Here is a 5,105-nt window from a genome sequence, read left to right on the forward strand (position 1 = left end):
AGGGTAATTTGAGCGCGGGTCGTGCTCTATGTTAAAAAATAAAGGCCGACTTTTTTATTATAGGCTTCGTGTTGGAGAAACCAATGGCTAGGCCACTGAAGGTTTAGATTGTAGTGAGTATACATCAAAAAGTTAGTTTAAGACTTGAGGTTCATCCTAAATTGTTTAGAGTTTGAATGAGGGAGATGAGAAGAAGAAAGATAGACTCTTATAGGAATAGAATGGTTCTAAGCTAATGAAAACTTGGAAGTTTAGATTGTTGTATTGAAATGAATTGAAAATATGAAGGGGACGATTGATTAAAATATTGAAATAAAAGTAAGCAAACAAGGTTGAAAATTGAAACAAAAAAAAAAAACAAGTAAACAGGATTGAAGATTAAAACAAAGAGCAAGTAAACAAGATTGATTGAAATAAAATAAAGCAACTAGAAAGTAAAAACATGAACTGAAAAAAACAAGACAAAAAGTTAAACAAACCAAATGGTTGCATCCTAAGACAATAGATGGTTTCTCTCTCCTTGCTTTTTAGCTTATATACCCTTACTTTTTTGTCTTTTACAGATTTGCCCTTCTCCATTACAAACTAGAAACCTCACACTTTAACTTTTTCTTTTAATTTTTGGTTTCTTTATGACCAAGGTAGGTTTAGGGAGAAAGTCTTCATAATTTGATATAAGGGCCTCCATCTCTGGTATTTTGAAGGCTTTGACTTTTGACTTTGAGCATTGACTTTGACCGTTGACATTGAGTGGTTGACTTTGAATTTTTTACCACTTTTCCATAACAGCTATTGGTCTTCATAATAAGCGTGATTAAGGCTCTTTTTGGTGCTAAGACCCAGCTTTTATGAGAAGTGGTCTAAAATACTCCTTAACCTGAAAAAGGTAGCAAAAGCTATGACTTATCTTTTAGTTAAGCATAAGAGGGACTATAATGCAGCAATATATGGGTAATAAAACACACATTTGGGAGCTGATCACCACCCCCAAATAGCATCTTGCTTGTCCTCAAGTAAGGATGATATAAAAAACTAAGATCACCAATGAGTAATTTATTATCAGTTATACCAATATCGTTTTGCAGAGTACGATTGCATTGATCATATGCAACAAGGCCTTAAACCACTAGGAATTCCCTAGTGGACGAGCTTTAAGCCGCGTGAGAGTTTTCTAGTGAAGGTACTCATAAACTTCTTCTATTTAGTATAAAGGTTCTTGTTTCCTTATTTATTCTCAGAGGTTCATACATCTCATTAGCGAGGAATAAAGACAAGCTCCTATGAACTTAAAATAGCATATATACAGTAATTTAACCATCTAAAGATAAATGCACTAAATATGAGCAATGTAATGCAAAAGCAGAGTCGTTTCCGAGGCTTTTGGAGAGTTTCATTAAGGTGGGTTCTCACAGGGGTGTTTTGCAATCACAACTCTCTTATAAATTCACTCAAGGTTCGCTCTCTCAAGTGCAGTAGGCACTTATATTCCTCACATACTTAAATGACGTCCAAAGAAATTGGGGTCGATTGATCACGCTTGCCTCTTTGTATCACACCATCCTATTCCTAATGGAGCTAAAGGTCTTTTATTAAAAGCTACGAGGCTAGGGTGATGGTTTAGAAAGAAAAAGGAAGGGAAAAACAAAATCTAATAAGTTGAGAAATCGGGTCATCAAGATACTTGTAACCAGAGAAGAACCTCGTTTTGCTTTTTTGCTTCCGAGTTGTGATACATTCTTTAGCCTTTTGGCTTTGCGACTCCATATGATTTTGAATTTTGGGAGTTCTAACTTGGCGTGGTGATCAAACAAATGGACGTGTGGTCTTTCTATCCGGACATCTACTACTAAAAAGGCTTGTAATTGTGTCGGTTTTTAAGTGACACAACAAGTCTGATGTGTCGGGTTTTTCCGATTTACAAAGCGACACAAATAGTGGTGACACACCAGGTTTTTGTCAAACCCACATAATAGATATAATACTTGTGTTGGTTTTTAAGTATAAAATGATACAACAGGTATACTACTTGTGTCGGTTTTAGCATTTCACAACTATAAATTTGCTCTGGGGAAAGCACAAACCGACAGAACAAATAGAAATGTTGTCTGAGTTCTTCTTTAACCGACACAACATTTATACCACTTGTGTCAGTTTGTAACTTTAAACTGACACAACAAGTATACTACTTGTGTCGGTTTTTAGTAGTACACCACTATATATTTGTTCTAAGAAAGCATAAATTGACACAAGAGATAGAACTGTTGTGTCAGTTCTTCTACAAATGGCACACAATTGGATCCCTTCTTGTGTCACTTTTCATAGATCACCTATTTTAAAGAAAAATGTATGAACAATTGACAATTGACCTGTATAAAAACATTGCCATTCACAGCAATATAACAACAATCTTAAAAACAAACTCTTTTCATTAATAAATAATTCCATTATCTGATATCAATTTACAACCAACCAACCAAGATATAATTTCAAACGTTTACAAAACCAATAAAATAAAACCTAACACCATGCGGGAAATCGTTTCACGTCTAGCTTATCCAGCCATCATAGCCTCATTCTATTAAGTTCCATCTACAAAAAAGAAAAACAAACAAAAGCATATAGTAGTTAGGTTCAATAGATCGTAAAGTGACAAAATTTAAAATATTATAGTGTGAAATACGTTACATAAGCTAGGGCTACTAGGTCAGATGCAACCGAAACCATCTCCACATGCCACAGAATGCAACGAGGCTAATTGTGATGAAAAGAAGACTTGTAACCCTTACTTTTTCATGTTTTGACAAGGGTTTGAATCACAACCTAACTATAAGAAAACATAGTTCCAAAACTGGGGCAGAACCTGATTTCTGCTATTAGAAAACTATGACGACCTAAATTGTAGAGACCATAAATTAGTGTATTACTCTAATAAGAAATATGGAATACCACTAGTTCAATACTCACTAACCCATGAAAAAACAAATGCCTATGAAAACTGTAAAAATACAACATGAAGAGAAGTTACCTCATTAAAATACTTAATGCGCTGACTAGCTGAGAAGGGTAACAAGAATAGTGGGGGCAAAGGCATAGGCAACGAAATTGGCAACCTCCCCAATTATCACTAATTTAGGCACCTGATAATAAGAGAAGAACAATTAAGCATGCCCACTAACAAAAAACACTTAAGTTAGCCTACCGACAAGTAAACGACAAGACTCATGGTTCTAGTGACACTTTTAAACTTATTATTTTCTTCGAAGCTTCGAACCTATCCATTTTCAAACTTATTTTTTATGTTTCTGGTTGGGTGCTTGTTCGCAGTCACACTTAGTAATTTTAGGTATATCTTTGGAACCACAAACCTAGACTCTAATAATCTATCAACCAAAAAAAAATCAGTTTCTTTTTAGAAAATCATATTATGCATTTCAAATAGAGGATAAAAACTGGATTCTAGAGATTTCACCTAATAGAATAACTAATCCAACCAGCTGACATAGAGGATAATACACATCCAAGACTCGCATTGATCACCTATAACATCAACCAACCCATTCACATCTCACTCTCAAGCAACTGAGACCTAGCAAAATCAAGAACCAAATTAAGCAACAAAAACATTTGATGAGTGGCTAAAAATAACTCGTGACTATGTTTTAACTAACTTATTAGTTGTATTGAGAATCCCAAAGTGAAAAATCGACAATAAAAAAGGGAAGATGAGTGGGGTAAAATCCAATTGATATAATTCAAAATCAATTAAATAGGAAATAAAGAAAAAACAAAAAAAGTTACATAAACCATAAGGTGTCCTAAACCTAATTACGTGAACGCAACACAACAATGGAGACAAGAGAATAAGAAGAAAATTGTTTTCTTCTGAAACGCACCTTGAAAATGAAGATGGAAAACACGATGGTCACAGTAGCTACCTATCTCTCCTTCCAATATGTAATTGACTAATTGAGTATCTCAAAAATAAAACACTAATAATAACAAAATAACAAATAAGCCTACAATTGGTAAAACATATAAGAATGTGTTTGGGGCTTAAATTTACTAGTCCATTTATCATAACAATACAAACACGCTAACCAAATCATACAAGTATGAACTCTAACAAATAAATTTAATTCATTTTAAAAGAAATGACAATTTCTTTTACCTCAAGGGTATGCTTGTAATGCCTGTAAACTCTAAGTTCTCCAATAATAGAAGTAAGCAGTTCTCTAGTAACACTTTTAACTTCTTCAGCCCATTTTCCAAGAACTGGAACCATGGAAACATTTGGATCACCTAATGGAGTAATTCTTTGATATAAATTATCTCTGCTATTGCTTTGGTACTTGGGCTTTGCACCTATTAGGGTTCTAGTTCTACTACTACTTGTTTCAGTTGTGTAGAATAAAGCATTAAAAACCCTAGATAATTTAGGGTTTGGTAATGATTTGAGCGTATTTGAAATGAGATACAACTTCATTTTTTTTTCCTTTTTTCTGGTTCTTTGAAATGAGTGAAAACAGATTGAGAACGGAGAGAAGAACAATTTTTCTTGTCTTTTTTTCACTATTTATTAAGAGAAGAGGAAGAAAAGGTGCTCTTAAGTTTGTTAGGGCTTTCTTAGGCCCTCGACGATCTTGGCCCATAAGCATTTTAGTTGATGTGTCAGTTCGCTAAAACTTACAAACTTCAAAAACGAAACACTGCAAAGAAGCGAGACAACAACCCCAATATTTTATGTCGTGAAACTTAAAAGCGACCACAACACAAATTCTCTTGTGTCACTCATCTTAACACCGACAAATGAGACCCTTTTTTGTAAACCAAACTGACACAACAAACTTTCTTGTGTCAGTTTTGGGTTAAACCATCACAACCCAGTTTTAAGAACCAACACAAAAAGCCTTTTTTTTAGTAGTGATCTTTGGTGTCATCACTCAATAATCATTCATATGAGGCTTTTGGCTAGATTCTCATAGGATATAGAACTTAATTGTTCTAACCTTGGCTTTGGGAACTCACTGCTATATACAAACAAATGCTGATGTATGCCATTCATGAAAAGATGCAAAAACTATTGTACGTATATTAATCTAAGTACG

General features: G+C 34.1%; 1 long non-coding RNA gene across 1 annotated transcript; it reads right to left on the bottom strand.

Annotated features, from left to right (window-relative positions):
- Positions 1 to 2,408: 2,408 nt before the first annotated feature.
- LOC147524662 (uncharacterized) lies at positions 2,409 to 4,555 on the bottom strand. The gene is made up of 3 exons (XR_015197064.1): positions 4,169 to 4,555; positions 3,026 to 3,137; positions 2,409 to 2,589 (listed from the first exon to the last, which is right to left on the bottom strand). It is a non-coding gene; the product is annotated as an uncharacterized LOC147524662 (long non-coding RNA).
- Between the last annotated feature and the right edge of the window lie 550 nt (positions 4,556 to 5,105).

This window comes from Coptis chinensis, chromosome 1, assembly GCF_015680905.1.
Source record: "Coptis chinensis isolate HL-2020 chromosome 1, ASM1568090v1, whole genome shotgun sequence".
Lineage (NCBI taxonomy): Eukaryota > Viridiplantae > Streptophyta > Magnoliopsida > Ranunculales > Ranunculaceae > Coptis > Coptis chinensis.